The 18,677-nt window shown below is 38.7% G+C and overlaps 1 long non-coding RNA gene across 1 annotated transcript; it reads right to left on the bottom strand.

Moving 5' to 3' along the window:
- Positions 1 to 2,210: 2,210 nt before the first annotated feature.
- LOC144369852 (uncharacterized) lies at positions 2,211 to 7,667 on the bottom strand. The gene is made up of 3 exons (XR_013429666.1): positions 7,596 to 7,667; positions 3,451 to 3,545; positions 2,211 to 2,316 (listed from the first exon to the last, which is right to left on the bottom strand). It is a non-coding gene; the product is annotated as an uncharacterized LOC144369852 (long non-coding RNA).
- Between the last annotated feature and the right edge of the window lie 11,010 nt (positions 7,668 to 18,677).

Raw genomic sequence — 18,677 nt, 5'->3', positions numbered from 1 at the left:
CATGGGCTAATTTTGGTTGTTATAGTCATCAATGTCAACCCAAAAAATTCAGAGGTAAAAATTTTGTGTGATCGAAACACCTTTTGACAAATAAACTTAGAGCTTTATTCTATTCAGAGAAGGCAGATGCATTGGAAATCTTTTATTTTTTTTAATGCTGGAGATAATTGTATACCTATCAAAGTTTTTACAAATATGATTTTTAATTTCCATTCTGGACAACAGTGGTCATCAGAATCATCAGTTGGCACCTTCATGGTGACCTCTCCATCACTTTGTCTCACTTGAACTGTTTTAATATTATGCTCTGCAGTAGTCAATTGTTTGTATTCAGCTAGTTTTCATTTAATGTGCCACTGCTCTTTGTGTTACACAGTCTGTTGTGTTGATTTAATTACAATACAGGCTGTGCCATTATAATTTTAACTTTGTTGTGTTGGTTGAATACTTGTAATACTTAAACATTTGAAGTGACAGTGACAAATGATACCAGTATTTCTTTCAGCTTCATTTCGCATATATTTAACCTGAATATTTTGGATGTTTATCAAAGGTCTTTTATGAGGAAAGTAAATTTATGAAATAATAGATGCGTAACATATATGAGTAATGTTGGCTTTGAACAAATTTTGAAAACTTAGTTGACAAAATATTGGATCACCTGAAAAGAAGCATGAATTTTGAAATCTGAATGCCTTGGTTCTCAGTATTATCATTCTTTTTTCTTATATATACTTTTTTAGTTATCAATGGACCTTTATTTATTTATAGGTGGTGCTGAGAATCAAACCCAGTGCCTCACATATGCTAGGAGTGCTCTACCATTGTGCTACAACCCCACCCCATCATTCTTTTTTAAAAAATATTTTTAGTTGTAGATGGACTCAATGCCTTTATATATTTTGTTTATTCTATGTGGTGCTTAGGATCGAACCCATGGCCTCACATGTGTGAGGTAAGTACTCTACTACTTAGCCACAACCCAAATCCCTGTATTATCATTCTTTATTGAATTTATTTCTTATTAAAGTATATAGTTTTAAGACATTTTTTACAGTATTATGTAACTTTTAGCATGGTTAGATTAGAGTGATGCTCATATATTACCATAGAGCAGACATTTATATTTTGTCTACACTTTATTATATTAGTAGTTTTCATACACTATATATACAGCAACCAACCTATTTCCAATGAGAAACATGCCAGTTAATGTATTTAAATCCATCGTTACAAGTTTGTAATGTAGTTTTCCAACTTGTTTTATATGTATGTGATATTACAAAATTATTGTTCTTGATTGAAAAAAGGATATAAAATGTAAAACCACAATTTTTCATAAATGAATATTTTTAATTGTTTCCCAGCCCTTTCTTATATTGGGTGTTTTGACTTGAGATTCAGTTAGATAATGAATGGATAAATTAATTAAACACTTATGAAATTTAGTTGGGATTTAACTTATCTTGTAATTTAATGATTTGATTCTTTATTGCATCTATTCACCCACATCAATAATTTAGTGAATGTTATAATACCAATCTAAAAAACAACCAAAGAAGCAAACTGAGGGGTATGGGAGGAGAGGAGTGATGGTGATGGAAGTCACCAAGTAAAAGCTTTGTAATTCATCAAGATCTGCCTCAGGAACATATTCCTCTTTTAGTGTGTGTGTTTTTAAAATTGTTTTAATTAGTTAAACATGACAGTGCAATGATCTTGACATATCATATTTTTGAATAAGATGGGGTATAATTTCTCATTTTTCTGAGTGTACAGGTTGCAGAATCACATTGGTCATGCAGTCATGTATATACATACAGTAATACTAATGTCTATTTTATTCTGCTGACCTTCCTTTACCCCCTCCCCCTCACCTCCTCTTCCATCACTTCTCTCTACCCAATCTAATGTGACACACTTCTTTTTTTTCTCCTTACATCATCATACATGTATTCTGTATAATGATGAGGGTCTCCCCTTCCATCTTCCATGAAATTCCTTCTCCCTCCCTTTCCCTCCCACTTCTCTTCCCTAGTGTGTTTTATTTTACAGAATGAATTTAAAAAGCAACTGTTACTAAGTAAATATAATTTAATATAAAAATTTAACATGAAGTACTAATATTAAAATTATTAAACAAAGAACATATAAATCTGCAAATTCTATACAATATAGACAGTTATGTCTTTTGAACCGAAAAACAAGCTCCTGCTTCGAGTCTTACAGGTTAATCTCAGCTTCTGTGCACTGCATGTATCATCTCTCCTGTATCCCAGGGCCAAGATCTCTGCTCTCCCAGGTGTCTTATGGGGTCTATAAAACAGAACAAGGTAAAAAGGTCACTTGGGATGAGTTGCTGGCCACAGAGAGTGGCCAGGACCACAATTGTCCTCAGGATGTGCAACATGAACTTGGGCCCTGATCTCTCCTGGGGTCTGGGCAGGGAGCACTGAGGCTGGTATGCTGCCCTCAGCTGAGAGTGTTGTCTGTGGGAAGAGTGTCTATGAATGTCCTCAGGAGCAAATTTCCATGGACATTCACCTTCAGAACCTTCTGAGTGCTTCCCTAGAGAGTGAACATGAGGGAATGGGAAGGTTTCTCTAGGACATTTGGGTGTAAAGGCTGAGTAGCACACACCTGAGACCCTGAGGAGCAGCACCTGTGATGACACAGGGTGGAGCAAGGACCCTGGCTCCTCCAGCCCTACCCTCTGTAGCGCCTTTCCTCAGAGAGCTTCCTGCACTGATTTTAACCAAATTGTACCTTCCTTGCATGGCCATGGTCACATGCAACTATGGAACCTTCAGTGCACTAATTGGTTCTGGTGGATTGCATAAAGTGCAACAAAGAAACTTAAGAAAGCAATGGAGAATATGTGGACTGATTTGACCTCTTCTATCCTTCCCATTCTTTCCAGACTCACATTTCCTTTTCCTAAACTGCTTTGAAACTTTTGTTGCATTGAGCCCACATATTAAATCAGAAGAGGGCCCCTGGAAACAATTCATGTTAGGGGACCTACATTCGAATTGTGTAATCTTAACTTAGTAAAGGAAGGTAAATTCATGCATACTCAGAGCCAGCAAAGGCAGGAGAACCCAGCTATTCAGTGGTCAGTAAAACAGACCCATATTGTTTGTGTCTCATGCATCAGGCAACAACTCAGTGTTTCTGATGCTCCCTACAACTCAAACTCAGTGTATGGGTATGCAGTATTGCTCAGCATGATTCAGTGGTGTTGCCTGTGGTGAAAAAAAAAACAGGGAATGACTAAGAATGTTAGTGCAGAGAGATTTAACAGACATTGAAGGTCCAAGGACCTCAAAGATCTGGATGAGGAAAGCACCTTTAGAAAAGTCATAAAATGTGGGAAAGATGAAACATGGAAAATCTACAGCCTTTACATAAGAAAGAATAATTAAGAGAAACCAATAGAAAATCAATTACTTGCAGATTTCTGGTCCTTTTTTCCTCCTCCTCATCCTCTGAATCGCTTCCTATATTTTCTCTGTGGACCATGGCCTTGATGGTGATAATGTGGCCTTAGAAAAAAAAAGGAAGAGTTAAAGTCAAGGTGAGAATTTGAGTTGCTCGTTTTCCTGGTGTTCTAGAACCCACAGTCAGAGCTCTCCATTCTTCCTCTTGTCTGCATTCCTGTCTCCTGGCCTCCATCACCTCACCTCTGCAATGAGAAATAGATCTAGCATCCCAAGAGCTCTTTTCCAGTTCACATTCCGCCACTGTACTTGGTAGGGATTCTGTGTCATCCTGTTCCTCCAAGAGGCAACCACAGTCTCCCTGATTTTCTGGACTTAGGCCTCTTAAATACAAGCAAATTCAGATTTTCCTCCTAGTCCCAGGGCTTGGGAATTAGATGAAGACTTGAGATTAGAAACATGTTCAAGGAGGAACTTCTCTCCATTGTTTCACAGGAGAACACAGTGGCCTGTTCAAAGAGAACTGAAACAATTTTCTTTTAAGTCTCCCACATTTGGGAGTTTATTTTCAACCAGAAATAGACAAAACACAGAAGAGAAAGTGCTGCTCTAAAAAGAGAACATTCAGAGTGTAATTGTGACTTCATATTCACTGCTTATCACTAGTGAGAGCTTCAATTACAGGTTTTCAAAGTGCTTCTAAGAAAGTATGTCCCACTAGATTCTTTCCATTGTCGGTCAAACCTAAAGTGCAGATCTTATTTCTTTCATGCATGATGCAAAAAAATAATCAATAACGAAAGTCAAGCTACTTGATGTTTGTTAGAGGCGAATTTAGGACAGAATGGGACTTAACATGGAAGATTGTGTTTAACTGGCAAAGCAAAAGTTGTCTTCTTATGAACAGGATATCAGAAGGACTACTAACTCTTATTTTTATGAAAATAACACGTATTTCTGTTTATTTCTATTTTATTCCCATTTCTAATTTCCCACATGAGGAGGTGAACTCAAATCTTACCATGAAACCTTTCCCAATTTGTCATACCCCAAGGGCTCTTCCTACCTGCAGTCTCTTCCTCATCACTGCTTGAATCATAATCTTTGTTCCATATCAACCTTTAGAGACACAGACACCATCAACAGAGTTACTTAAGATTGACTCATGCTTTCTTCTACACAATTAAGCTTATGATGGTTGCTAGGGTTGGATGTTTTTTATCCCACACTAGATTGTGTGATTGAGGCTTGGTTCTCAGTATGGCCACAATGAGATTTGTGAAATCTGTGTGAGGAAGGGTCTGCTTGGAGGTGTTGAGGACATTTGACGGTATGAGAGTCAGAAGTAAGAATATAGATTTCTCAAACCCTTGTTAGATCCTGTTATATAAGAAGAGCAAATGAATCATCTGATCCTTGCTGGCTTCCTGTCTCCCCATGTGATGTCTCCCTCCTGCACCTGCATCCCTGCTGACACCACCAATCATGCAATGCAGGTTAAAGGGTATTCCCTAAAGCCAATTGTTTGCCAGTGCCATGCTTTTGTATCTCCAGAAGTGTAAGCTAAACACACCCACCTGTATAATTTATTCAGTTTCTGGGTTTCCTTATTAGAAAGAAAACATAGTGATACTAATATTAATAGTCAGGGTCATGTTCATCTCTGTTCTGGGTTCTCAGACCCTCTCGAGTTCTGGGGAGTCAGAGGCCTCAAACAGGATGCTGCAAACAATGGCAAACCTTCTAATGAGAGAGTGGAGCTGTAAGGAGTCAAATTTTAACTACTTTCTTCCATTGGAACATTATCACTGTCTCCTTGAAACAGACCAAGCTGACATGCAAAGTGTAATGCCAATAGTTTCAGGAATATAAACACGCAGAATATATACTGTGCCAGCATCAGATTAGCTGCTCACAAGACAAAAGGAAATGTTCTCTGCTTTATGCACATGGGTCTACTGGCCACTTTGAAAGTTTTGTTTTAAAATTAAAATAAAATTTAAAATACTGTTATTTTGGATGGCCAAGACCTGAAGTTTAAAAATGAAGCAGGCAATAATTTCCTTCCCCTGGGTTTCCTTGGACAGCACTTTGGTGGCATGTTCTTACTCCTCATACTCCTCATTTATAAGTAGACTGTGGAGTCATACAAAAGTGAAAAGTGCCAGGAACTCTCTGAGGGCCTGAGGAATCTACATAAACAAAGTCAACATTAAGATCCAGATGGCTCTGCACAAGGTCAAGCACGTCCCACCTAGAGCTCATGAGATATGTGTGTGAAAAGCTTGGACACAATGCTATCTTCTTAACTTACCTACTGATTCTGGCTGGTCCTGGTCAGATCCCAGGTGGATACCTGGTTTATTGTAGAGCCCCACATGCTTGACAAGGGAGATCTTAGCATAGAGTTGCATTTATGAATGAAGACATGGACTAAGATGAAGACACTCTGCCCAGGGAGGAGTTCAGGGATGAGAAGGAATGATGACCACAGTAGTTCTATCCTCACAGTGACCAGTCAGTGTCAGTATCCATGTATGTATGAATAGAAGGACCTGGACAGCATTTGAGACTGACACTATGAAGACCTATCATATATACTGTCAATGTGATATCCTGCAGGCCACACAGGGAGCAGCACAGATCTAAACTAGGGATCAAACACCACTGCTGTGCTGAGCTGGACCTTCACTAGAGCCCACCTTTTGCTCTGTAACTACATGAGCTGCAGTTGTGCTGATCAGGCCCCATGAAAATCCATCCAGTTAAAACATGTTTCTACAAAGAAATGTCTACAAAAAGACCCAATAAGGTAGCTTTCAGTGTCAGTTGGAACATGCAAAGTAAGCCCTTCCTTGGCTACAGTAACCTCTGGCCTGTGTATCTCCTCTGTCTCAGATACCCACCATAAGTGAGCATAGTGCATTGGTGGACCTGAAGGTCACTGTTAAGGATTGGCCCTGTCCAGAAACTTGTGCCTAGAATGGATGGGGATTGGAAGATGAATTCTGACACCTCTCACAGAAAATGTATATGAACTTGAAAATTTTTCGAGTCAAGTGTTGTGAACAATCACATGCACTGACTAAATACAGGGCCTACTGACAGGTGAGGTTTGCTATTAAACGAAGTTGCTACTGGTGAAGTGACAGGAATGTACCCGAGCTTTTTCCTTATAGAGTGTCGTGAAAATTTTCTGGGTTTTGATGGGATATGTTTTGCATGTTAATTGAGGTATTGGTGTGGATGAACTGCACACATGGAAAGTTTACAGTTTGATCTATTTACACATATACAAAATCATGATCTAATGGAGATGGCTTTTTTTGTTTAAACATGTAAACATTGGCATCTTGGTATGTATATATCTAGAGAAACAACAAGTGTGCAAAAATGAACACAAAGTCACACTCAGAATAATGTTGCATGAATGCACACAGAGACACATGTATAAAACTCTCATTGACCTAACCACTTTGCTCAACTCACACAGGTGCTTCAAGGAAATATGCAGAATGCCATAGATTTTTTTAAAATTAATTTGGACTGCAGCCCCCTCACTTCTCATTCTTAAGGAGGTAGTGGAATCACTGAGACTCTACACTCAAAAGGAAAAAAGACTCTCCGACTCTTGGCATCATCTACATTTTGCAACAGAAAGAGAGTGGGGCCAGGATACATACCAACTATGGATCCTCTTGAATCCTCCTGTAAATATGAAAAGGACTCACTATGAAGATCAAGCCATGCTCTGTCCCGTGTGCTCAAATCTTTTGTTTACTGGTGACATTAAAAAATCCACTGAGAATGTGGGCAAATCAAGGGAACACATAGCAAATTCACTCTCACCAAATGACACCAGCTTTTCTAGGGGATTTGTGTCACAGGTCTATATTAGGTGATAATTAAGGAATTCGATGGCCAGGAGGGAAAACCACAGCCAGGCACAAAGCTTGTTATCATACAGTGTGCAGTTGATACTGTTTCTTGTTAATGTTGCCTTCAGTGAGGTCTCATTTGGCAACAGACACTCCAGTGAGAATCTGCACACTCAGGAAATTGTGTATGTCATCTCAAGGAAACCATATCCTATTACAAGAGAAAGAGAAACTAAAGAGCAACACTTGGATTTCAGAGGAAGATAAGCAACCTTACCATGGCTTTTGATGGGGTCTCTCGACTCATGCTTTCTTCAGGAATGAACTCCACCATGCCATTTGGGGGAACTAGGAGGATGCATAATAATGATTAGTACACTGATTTATTGCTTATGAATAGTTCAGGGCATTTCTTGATATGGACATCAGTGAACATATACAGCAAAGATAAGAACAAGAATGAATGAGAAGCACAGCGTTTGGGTTTCCAGTAGATTGGAACCAGGTGTGATATGTGTGTTTCTTATTTTGTACCTTTAGAGGTATGTTTGTCTCTAGAGATGACCACTGAGGACACTTTAAAAGTATGCAAAATATTTCACATCTCTGTAGGAGATTAGTTATTACTTATATATTGTAATCACCTGCAATGTGTTATATCACTAAGTGATGTATACAGTTCCCTATCCGAACGCATCACCATCAGGATAATTTCCTGAATTCTTAATGCTTCTTTCACTTACAGAGTGAAGAACCTGTACTTTTGGCTCAGCAACATCTCTATCTACAGAGAGGGCCTAGTAACCACAACTTTACATTTGGGTGTCATGAAGTGGGAAGAAATTATATCAAACAAATCATGCATTAGTGTGGGTTTTTATTTTTAGAAAATGGATGCTTGTTCTGGGCATGTTAGAAGAGAATTTCTGAAGAAGGTCTCATAGCCTCACAAACACATACACAATTATTACACATGGACATGCTCAGAGATACCACCCCATGCTCATTCACATAAATGCACACCACCCAAAAGACAGCTGTTTCAGGATCATGGTAGATGGCCACAATTCTTCACTGGATAATCACTTTGTCACCATATCCCAATCCTCATTTTCAAACAAAATCTAAATCCAGGATAACTTTTTACATAGAAACAGGAAGGAATGTCTGACCTATCTAAACACAGAGGTTTTCCTCAGCATGTTAGGGAGTTGAGAATACTTACTTTGCTCATTTGTGGCAGAGGCTACCTGTAGTTACAGAAAGGAAGACAGTGTGAACAGAAGATCATTTTCACAAGTCTACTGTTGGCTATGGTGACATTAGTTAACTAGATGGGAAACAGCAGTTGGGGCAAAGATCACAAAGTAAGGCAGAGGGCATCTGTGAAAAGACATGAGCTTTGCATGAGGGATTTCTCAGGTACAATTTGATGACATGCACAAAATTCTTTTTCTATCAAGGAAAAGTGCCACTGAAGAAAATGCTCACTAGGGGCGTGGACAGTGGCGGAGGTGGGAACCCACGGCCTGCAGCCCCCTGAAAATCTATTTTCCCACACGCCCCCAACAGTGAGCCTGAGCTCCCCTTGTAGATATGGCCAATGTGCAGAAACCCATCTTTTGCTTTCACCACTGAATTTTCAAACTCAGGGCAGGAGGGACAAGGTCAAGATCCTCCACAAAACTCGGGACAACACATGACATCTGGGATGCTCTGGTTTGATGCGGATAGTCTTCATCCATCCATGGGACTGTTCTTGGCTCCAATTGGAAGATCACTTCAGTTGTAGGAGGGGTTCCAACATGGCGGACGGCGAGCAGGCAGCATTTTCTGTACCTCCACAGTAACGGGATCAGAGAGACATATAAATACAGTTGCATGGGACCTGCTGAGGAACTTCTAACAATATTCCATTGAAAGGAGACCTGCGGATAACTACATCAAATAAATTTATAGGAGTAGACAGTAACTCCACAGTCAAACAGAACAAAAAGCAAAATGAGCAGTATGAAAAAGCAAGGAAGAAAAGGAGTACAAACAACACAGGACAGCCCAAATATTCAGGACGACATAGAGTCATCAGAAAAGTGCTTATATAAAGAACTCAGGGAACACCTTAGACAGATGGAATGGAACCTTAAAGAGGACACAAGACAGCAAATTCAAGCAGCGAAAGAACACATTGAGAAGGAATTACATAAAAGGATAAAAGAAGAAGTTAAGCATCTATATCAGGAGATAGAGACTATAAAAAAGAATCAAACAGTAATCTTAGAAATGAAGGAAATTATAAACCAAATTAAAATCTCAAATGAGAGTATCACTAATAGAGTGGAGCAACTAGAAGCCAGAACGTCTGATAATGAAGACAAAATATATCAACTTGAAAAGAGTCTAACCAACTCAGATAGGATGGTTAAAAATCATGAGAGAAACATACAAGAGATATGTGATAATATAAAAAAAACAAATTTAAGAGTCATTGGGATAGAGGAAGGGATAGAAATTGAAACCAGGGGAATGAGTAATTTACTAAATGAAATAATTACAGAAAACTTTCCAGAAATAAAAAAGGAAACAGATGTACAAATTGTAGATGCATACAGGACACCGAGCATACAAAATCACAGTAGACCAACGCCAAGACACATTGTTATGAAGATATCCAATATACAGAACAAAGAGGGAATAATAAAAGCTACAAGAGAAAGGAGACAGATTACATTCAGGGGTAAACCAATAAGGTTAACAATGGATTTTTCAACACAGACGCTGAAAGCAAGAAGATCCTGGAACAACGTATTCCAAACACTGAAAGACAATGGATGCCAACCAAGAATCCTGTATCCAGCGAAATTAAGCTTCAGGTACGACAACGAAATAAAAATCTTTCGCGATAAACAAAAACTCAAAGAATTTGCAGCCAGAAAACCAGCATTGCAAAGCATCTTGAGCAAAACACTCCACGAGGAAGAAATGAAAAACAATAACCAAATCCAACAGTGGGAAGTACCTCAGTAAAGACAGACAGAGGGGGAAAAGCAAATCATGGAGAAACAAACTAAATTGAAAAAAAAAAGAGATAAATAATCAAACATGGCTGGAAGTACAAACCATATATCAATAGTAACTCTAAACATTAATGGTTTAAACACTCCAATAAAGCGACATAGGCTGGTAACATGGATTAAAAAAACAAATCCAACAATATGCTGCCTCCAGGAGACACACCTGACTGGAAAAGACATACACAGGCTGAAGGTGAAAGGTTGGAAAAAAATATATCACGCACACAGTCCTCGCAAGCAAGCAGGTGTGGCCATCCTCATATCGAATAAAATCGACTTCAAGACTAAATTAATCCAAAGGGATAAGGAAAGACATTATATTCTGTTAAAAGGAACCATTAAACAACAAGTTATAACAATTATCAATATTTATGCACCTAATAATGGTGCTGTGAAGTTCATAAAACAAATTCTCCTCAAGTTCAAGAATCAAATAGACCACAACACAATAATTATGGGCGACTTCAACACACCTCTCTCACCATTGGACAGATCCTCCAAACAAAAGTTGAATAAAGAAACTATAGAACTCAATACCACAATCAATAACCTAGACTTAACTGACATATATAGAATATATCAACCATCATCAAGAGGATATACTTTTTTCTCAGCAGCGCATGGATCCTTCTCAAAAATAGACCATATATTATGCCATAGGCCAACCCTCAGTAAATATAAAGGGGTGGAGATAATACCATGCATTTTATCTGATCATAATGGAATGAAACTGGAAATCAATGATAAAAGAAGGAAGGGAAAATTCAATATCACATGGAAAATGAACAATATGTTACTGAATGATCAAAGGGTTACAGAAGACATAAAGGAGGAAATCAAAAAATTCTTAGAGATAAATGAAAATACAGACACAACCTATCAGAATCTATGGGACACAATGAAAGCAGTTTTAAGAGGGAAATTCATCGCCTGGAGGTCATTCCTCAAAAAAAGGAAAAACCAACAAATAAACGAGCTCACACTTCATCTCAAAGCCCTAGAAAAGGAAGAGCAAAACAACAGCAAATGTAGCAGAAGGCAAGAAATAATTAAAATCAGAGCGGAAATCAACGAAATTGAAACAAAAGAAACTATTGAAAAAATTAACAAAACTAAAAGTTGGTTCTTTGAAAAAATAAACAAGATTGACAGACCCTTAGCCATGCTAACGAAGAGAAGAAGAGAGAGAAATCAAATTACTAACATAAGGGATGAAAAAGGCAATATCACAACAGATGCTACAGAAATACAGAAGACAATTAGAAATTATTTTGAAAACCTGTACTCCAATAAAATAGAGGATAGTGAAGACATCGATAAATTCCTTAAGACATACGATTTGCCCAGACTGAGTCAGGAGGACACACACAATTTGAACAGACCAATATCAATGGATGAAATTGAAGAAGCCATCAAAAGACTACCAACCAAGAAAAGCCCAGGACCGGATAGGTATACAGCGGAGTTTTACAAAACCTTTAAAGAAGAATTAATACCGAAAACCAGGATGAGGTTCTGAGGAAGATGGCCGCTGCGTACTTCAGCAAGATGGTTGCTGAAGTGCTGAGCGTGGGGCTCTGAGCAGCGGCTTTAATCGAGATTTTAAGCAGCGTGTTAGAGCTCCTTTCACCATTAATCTGTAGTGGACCACCTTGCCAAGCAGTAGAAAAAACAAGGAGATTGAAAGAGAGACGCTTTTCTGCTCAGAGCCGCGGGTGCTCTGCGCCCATCTGCTGCCTCTTTCACTTCGCTACTGGCAGAGAAGCTGAATACGTAATCATCAGCGGATTGTAAGTACCTGACAAAGAAAGCTCAGTACAACACCTTTTTTTTTTTTTTGAATATTTTCTATGCAAGGAGAGTTAGTGGATTGGGATTGTTGGCTGGGCTGTGGTTTCGGGGCCGAAAATCCACTCCGTGGGAGCCGCCATTTGCTTCCTGCTCTGACTACATCGTCCTGCTGCCGCACCTAGAGACGGGAACTGGGCTGAGTGCCGAGTCCTATCCTCTGAAGGCGGGACCACGACTCCGAACACAGCGGTTGCGTGTTCCCTGCTGCACCTTTGGGCAAAAACGGTTCTGGAGTTGCTTGGCAGTCCCCTGCAAGGGGACCCGCGCTCCGGAGGGAGGAGCCAGAGTGCTGTGGCGGCAGCCGCTTGGACCCAGGCACCTAGCCAAGGAGCGATGGAGGTCCCCGCTGCTAAGGCCGCGGACAACCGCGGCGCCCGAGCGCGGCCCACAGCCTGCCTGCTCAGGATCACTAGGCAAAGCTGAGCTGATGTGGAGCTAAGGCGTGCAGCCTGGGCCCCTCAGAAAACACACACTGAGCACGAATCAGCGGCATGCAAGCTCTGGTTCACCTGCTTCTCGTGTCTCAGCACTAACGATCCCACTGAAATAACTAGTCCCACCTGAACTCACAGAGGTAAAAACCAACTGAGCACCATAGCAGGACCCAGGGAATCAGGAGGGACGTGGGACCTGCAGAGCAGATCTCACAGCTATTGCTTTCCACCAGTGCTGACAACAGAGGTCCCTTGCACCAGATACCAGGGGAGTCACTACCTGAGGGCAAACAAGTTCGCTGGGGCCCTCAGCACCAAGCCATACAAACTTGGGGTCTGAGGGAGGCAAACAGAAAGGGTGTGGCCAGGCATCCATGAAAACAGAGCTCCCAGGAGCAGCAGACCCAGCGTGTAGCCAGTAGTGTGGTAAGCGTCACAGGTGAGCGGGGCCTGGATTGAGGAACCACAAGAGAAGGCTCTAAGTACTCAGGATTGGAGACCCACACAGTCTGGGAAGAAGAGCTGAGGCACAGTGATTGGTTCCTACCTATCAAGAAAAGAAGCCTGGCCCAGTGGGCATAGCTCCACCTACTGGAAGAGAAGTTAACCAAGCTCTATGACTGCATTTATTATTATTATTATTTTTCAATGATTATTATTAGTACTTTTTTAAATTTTTCTATTTTTTTATCTTTTTATTTTTTTATTTTTATTTTTATTTTTATTTTTTTACTTTTTGATGTTGATTAGTTGTTGTTCTTTAACTTTCTTATTAATGGTTTCAATTTTTAAATTCTTTTTATTCTATTATGGTTACTATTATTTTTTAAACTTTAATTTTCATTTTTTATTATCACTATAATTTTTTTTTGTTTTAAAGTCTTAATTTTTTGTTCTTTTCTTTCTTTCTTTTCACTTTTTTCTTCTGTCTTTTCATTTCTTTTCAATTTTCTTACTTCCCCTTTCCGGAACCCTACCTGCCTACACTCATTCTCTTTAGTGACTTCTTCCCTTCCCTTCTATTATCTCTCCTCCTAAGCATCCAATAAATTTATAAGAATAAACAATAACTCAACAGTCAAACAGAACAAGAAGTAACATGAGCATAAAAAAGCAAGGAAGAAAAGGAGTACAAACAATGAAGGACAGCCTAAATATTCAGGAGGACCTAGAGTCATCAGAAAAATGGCCATATAAAGAACTCAAGGAACACCTTAGACAGATGGAAAAGAATCTTAAAGATCACATTGAAAGTGAATTACAGAAACAGATAAAAGAAGAAGTTAAGCATCTTTATCAGGAAATAGAGATTATTAAAAAAAATCAAAATGTAATTCTGGAAATGAAGGAAACGGTAAACCAAATTAAAAACTCAATCGAGAGTATCACCAACAGAGTGGAACAAGTAGAAGCCAGAACGTCAGATAATGAAGACAAAATATATCATCTTGAAAGGAGTCTAGCCAACTCAGATAGGCTGGTAAAAAAATCACGAGAAAAACATCCAAGAGATTTGGGATAATATAAAAAAACCAAATTTGCGAGTCATCGGGATAGAAGAAGGCACAGAGATTAATACCAAGGGAATGAGTAACCTGCTGAATGAAATAATTACAGAAAACTTTCCAGAAATAAAAAAGGAAACAGATATACAAATTGTAGATGCATACAGGACACCGAGCACACAAAATCACAGTAGACCAACGCCAAGACACATTGTTATGAAGATATCCAACATACAGAACAAAGAGAAAATATTAAAAGCTACAAGAGAAAAGAGGCAGATTACATTTAGGGGTAAACCAATAAGGTTAACAACGGATTTTTCATCACAGACGCTAAAAGTGAGAAGATCCTGGAACAACGTATTTCAAACACTGAAAGACAATGGTTGCCAACCAAGAATTTTGTATCCAGCAAAATTAAGCTTCAGGTACGACAACGAAATAAAAATTTTTCAGGATAAACAAAAACTAAAAGAATTCGTAGCCAGAAAACCAGCATTGCAAAGCGTCTTGAGCAAAACATTACATGAGGAAGAAATGAAAAACAATAACCAAAACCATCAGTGGGAAGTGCCTCTATAAAGCCAGAGGGCGGGGGAAAGCTAAGCTAGGAGAAACAAACTAAAAGAAGATAAATAATCAAACATGGCTGGAAGTACAAACCATACATCAATAGTAACTCTAAACGTTAATGGCTTAAACTCTCCAATAAAGCGACATAGGCTGGTAACATGGATTAAAAAAACAAACCCAACAATATGCTGCCTCCAGGAGACGCATCTGATTGGAAAAGACATACACAGGCTGAAGGTGAAAGGTTGGGAAAAAATATACCACGCACACGGACCTCGCAAGCAGGCAGGTGTGGCCATCCTCATATCGAATAAAATCGACTTCAAGACTAAATTAATCAAAAGGGATAAGGAAGGTCATTATATACTGTTAAAAGGAACCATTCACCAACAAGACATAACAATCATCAATATTTATGCACCAAATAATGGGGCTGTGACGTTCATGAAAGAAATTCTCATCAAGTTCAAGAATCAAATAGACCACAATACAATAATTATGGGTGACTTCAACACACCTCTCTCACCATTGGACAGATCTTCCAAACAAAAGTTGAATAAAGAAACTATAGAACTCAATATCACAATCAACAACCTAGACTTAACTGACATATATAGAATATATCATCCAACATCAAGTGGCTATACTTTTTTTTCAACAGCACATGGATCCTTCTCAAAAATAGACCATATATTATGTCATAGGGCATCCCTCAGTAAATATACAGGGGTGGAGATAATACCATGCATTTTATCTGATCATAATGCAATGAAAATGTAAATCAATGATAAAAGAAGGAAGGAAAAATCCTACATCACATGGAAAATGAACAATATGTTACTGAATGATCAATGGGTTACAGAAGACATAAAGAAGGAAATCAAAAAATTCTTAGAGATAAATGAAAACACAGACACAACATATCAGAATCTATGGGACACAATGAAAGCAGTTTTAAGAGGGAAATTCATCGCCTGGAGGTCATACCTCAAAAAAAGGAAAAACCAACAAGTAAATGAGCTCACACTCCATCTCAAAGCCCTAGAAAAGGAAGAGCAAAACAACAGCAAATGTAGCAGAAGGCAAGAAATAATTAAAATCAGAGCGGAAATCAACGAAATTGAAACAAAAGAAACTATTGAAAAAATTAACAAAACTAAAAGTTGGTTCTTTGAAAAAATAAATAAGATTGACAGACCCCTAGCCATGCTAACGAAGAGAAGAAGAGAGAGAACTCAAATTACTAACATACGGGATGAAAAAGGCAATATTACAACAGACACAACAGAAATACAGAAGACAATTAGAAATTATTTTGAAAACCTATATTCCAATAAAATAGAGGATAGTGAAGACATCGATAAATTCCTTAAGTCATATGATTTGCCCAGACTGAGTCACGAGGATACCCACAACTTAAACAGACCAATATCAATAGATGAAATAGAAGAAGCAATCAAAAGACTTCCAACCAAGAAAAGCCCAGGACCGGATGGGTATACAGCGGAGTTTTACAAAACCTTTAAAGAAGAATTAATACCAATACTTTTCAAGTTATTTCAGGAAATAGAAAAAGAGGGAGCTCTTCCAAATTCATTCTATGAGGCCAACATCACCCTGATTCCGAAACCAGACAAAGACACCTCAAAGAAAGAAAACTACAGACCAATATCTCTGATGAACTTAGATGCAAAAATCCTCAATAAAATTCTGGCGAATCGGATACAAAGGCACATCAAAAAAATTGTACACCATGATCAAGTAGGATTCATCCCTGGTATGCAAGGCTGGTTCAATATACGGAAATCAATAAATGTTATTCACCACATCAATCGACTTAAAGATAAGAACCATATGATCATCTCAATAGACGCAGAAAAAGCATTCGACAAAGTACAGCATCCCTTTATGTTCAAAACATTAGAAAAACTAGGGATAACAGGATCTTACCTCGACATTGTAAAAGCTATTTATGCCAAGCCTCAGGCTAGCATCATTCTGAATGGAGTACAATTAGAGGCATTCCCCTTAAAATCTGGAACAAGACAGGGATGCCCTCTATCACCACTTCTATTCAATATAGTTCTCGAAACACTGGCCAGAGCAATTAGACAGACGAAAGAAATTAAAGGCATAAAAATAGGAAAAGAAGAACTTAAATTATCACTTTTTGCAGACGACATGATTCTATACCTAGAAGAACCAAAAGGGTCCACAAAAAAACTACTAGAACTAATAAATGAATTCAGCAAAGTAGCAGGATATAAAATTAACACGCATAAATCAAAGGCATTTCTGTATATCAGCGACAAAACTTCTGAAATGGAAATGAGGAAAAACACTCCATTCACAATATCCTCAAAGAAAATAAAATACTTGGGAATCAACCTAACAAAAGAGGTGAAAGATCTATACAATGAAAACTACAAAACCCTAAAGAGAGAAGTAGAAGAAGATCTTAGAAGATGGAAAAATATACCCTGTTCATGGATAGGCAGAACTAACATCATCAAAATGGCGATATTACCAAAAGTTCTCTATAGGTTTAATGCAATCCCAATCAAAATACCAACGGCATTTCTTGTAGAAATAGATAAAGCAACCATGAAATTCATATGGAAAAATAAAAGGCCCAGAATAGCAAAAGCAATTCTAAGCAGGAAGCGTGAATCAGGCGGTATAGCGATACCAGATTTCAAACTATATTACAGAGCAATAGTAACAAAGACAGCATGGTACTGGTACCAAAACAGACGGGTGGACCAATGGTACAGAATAGAGGACACAGAGACTAATCCACAAAGCTATAACTATCTTATATTTGATAAAGGAGCTAAAAGCATGCAATGGAGGAAGGATAGCATCTTCAACAAATGGTGCTGGGAAAACTGGAAATCCATTTGCAACAAAATGAATCTGAATCCCCTCCTCTCGCCATGCACAAAAGTTAACTCAAAGTGGATCAAGGAACTAGATATCAAAACAGAGACTCTGCGCCTGATAGAGGAAAAAGTTGGCTCCGATCTACATATTGTGGGGTCGGGTTCCAAATTCCTTAACAGGACACCTATAGCACAAGAGTTAATAACAAGAATCAACAAATGGGACTTACTTAAACTGAAAAGTTTTTTCTCAGCAAGAGAAACAATAAGAGAGGTAAATAGGGAGCCTACATCATGGGAACAAATTTTTACTCCTCACACTTCAGATAGAGCCCTAATATCCAGAGTATACAAAGAACTCAAAAAATTAAACAATAAGACAACAAATAACCCAATCAACAAATGGGCCAAAGACCTAAACAGACACTTCTCAGAGGAGGACATACAATCAACCAACAAATATATGAAAAAATGTTCACCTTCTCTAGCAGTCAGAGAAATGCAAATCAAAACCACCCTAAGATACCATCTCACTCCAGTAAGATTGGCAGCCATTATGAACTCAAACAACAACAAGTGCTGGCGAGGATGTGGGGAAAAGGGTACTCTTGTACATTGCTGGTGGGACTGCAAACTAGTGCAGCCAATTTGGAAAGCAGTATGGAGATTCCTGGGAAAGCTGGGAATGGAACCACCATTTGACCCAGCTATTGCCCTTCTCGGACTATTCCCTGAAGACCTTAAAAGAGCTTATTACAGGGATACTGCCACATCGATGTTCATAGCGGCACACTTCACAATTGCTAGACTGTGGAACCAACCCAGATGCCCTTCAATAGATGAATGGATTAAAAAAATGTGGCATTTATACACCATGGAATATTACGCAGCACTAAAAAATGACAAAATCATGGATTTTGCAGGGAAATGGATGGCACTAGAGCAGATTATGCTTAGTGAAGCTAGCCAATCCCTAAAAAACAAATACCAAATGTCTTCTTTGATATAATGAGAATAACCAGGATCAGAGCAGGGAGGAAGAG

Source organism: Ictidomys tridecemlineatus, chromosome 2 (assembly GCF_052094955.1).
Source record: "Ictidomys tridecemlineatus isolate mIctTri1 chromosome 2, mIctTri1.hap1, whole genome shotgun sequence".
NCBI lineage: Eukaryota > Metazoa > Chordata > Mammalia > Rodentia > Sciuridae > Ictidomys > Ictidomys tridecemlineatus.
This window is presented reverse-complemented; position numbering and strand designations above follow the sequence as displayed.